Source organism: Beta vulgaris, chromosome 7 (genome assembly GCF_026745355.1).
Source record: "Beta vulgaris subsp. vulgaris cultivar EL10 chromosome 7, EL10.2, whole genome shotgun sequence".
Taxonomy (NCBI): Eukaryota; Viridiplantae; Streptophyta; class Magnoliopsida; order Caryophyllales; family Amaranthaceae; genus Beta; species Beta vulgaris.
The window spans coordinates 53,698,014-53,699,842 of NC_079208.1; positions in this window are offsets into that span (position 1 = coordinate 53,698,014).

Genomic DNA, 1,829 nt, shown 5'->3' on the forward strand with positions numbered 1-1,829 from the left:
ATTAATATGTTCAGCTTTAATGTTCCATATCAAGAATATTCCCTTCGTTTCTTTTTTATTATTGTAATATCCCGTACCTAAGTAATATTAATTGTCGGATTAATTATGGATTAAATCTTTTCAAACTAACAAAAACAAGAATTATAGATATTAAAATGTATAATAAGCTATTTTAAGTTACCTTTATTTAATCTAACTTGTGGACAATAGAACAAGTATATACTTAAGCAAAAAAAAAAAAAAAAATTAGAAATTACAAAAATGCCCCTATGAGTATAGCACTAGCCCATCTTCTTCCTTCCTCCCATTTCCTTATTCTTCGACAAATTGCAATGTTCACCCACGAAATCAACAATTTCCCCACCGCATTTCAACACCCATGTCAGAAATCTTCTTCATTAGTCAATAAAATTTTCTACTATATCTCACAAAATCTGGAACTTTGAATTCTCCATCTTCCTTCATTAATATAACTTGACCAAAGTTCATAAGCTTTGAATTATAAACTGAACAGCAAGGCAATGGCAACCTCCAACAAGCTCTATAAATACCGATTGATTCCCAAGTTTTGCCAACACAAAACAAAACCAAAAATCAGAAAGTTTAGATAATATTAGCCAAAAATATACCACAAAAAAATACCACTGCTTCCTCCTCTGTTTTTGGGCGCGCTCCGACGCACCACCACCGAACCCCTGCGCTGCAACACCCCCAAAATCCATATACGTCTAATGCTACGTCGCATCGACTTTGGGAGTGTTACCGCCGCGATGGAACGCAAGGCATAATTAGAAATACGGTAACTCAAATTCATTGTCTCAAAACCAAATTGCAGCGGAATAGAAAATGTAATTACAACTCGGGAATCATAGACGACCCCTCTTTATTCAAACTCAAAATCAGGTAACAAAGTTCTATAAAATTTATTAATGATCAAACCAAAAGTTAACTTCAAACTACAGTCTAGCCCCCATATGCTTGATGTCATGCAGCAGCACCAGCTCACCTAGTCTGCTCCCCATTGAAGTGTCAATAGTTCATCACAGGACAACAAACACATAACAACACACAGAGTCAGCTATGCTGAGTACATAATGAACCATGGAAACCATATGAATATAAATGAAGCATACATTACAACTGTTATATGAACCCACGTTATCTCACATCCTTTACTCTTTCATTATTTGGCATCGAACGGGCACCGTCATCTTACTAGAATCATACGGGCTACTGAATCCTTAATAGACGACTTGGTCTATTAGATGAAATGTAAATACGGTTTTGTTCCGTCTCACACCCATCACCTTAGTATGCATACCCCCAAGATCGAACGGAACCTTCCGCCTACTTGAGTTATCAAAATATAAGGACACTACTGTCGTCACAGTAGGCCTGCGTAGGAGTGTAGGACAAGTCCTACACTCCCCCATTGTTCTATACTTGTAGGGATCCAACTACAAGTATCGCCATAATCTTCTTTATTACCAATCATTCTTTTATAACTTTAAGGAGTCATTTACATACTCTCTTAATTACCAAACTCAATCTTATCCTAGTAACACTCTTGTTACTCTATAGATCAGATTAATAATGCTGATGTTACACTACGATAGAACTTCGCATTTCAATGCAACATATTTCAATGCATCATATTGATTTCACGTTATAAACGTCTAACCAAACAATCAAATCAAATGTTCCCTATCATGGTCTAGGTTCCAATAACATGAACTGCAACCTAAACATGATACTAAGCTTTGAAAGTAAACTGGTACGCGTACGTACCTTGTAGCGGAGAATTTTGCTGACTTAATAGAACGAGCCGC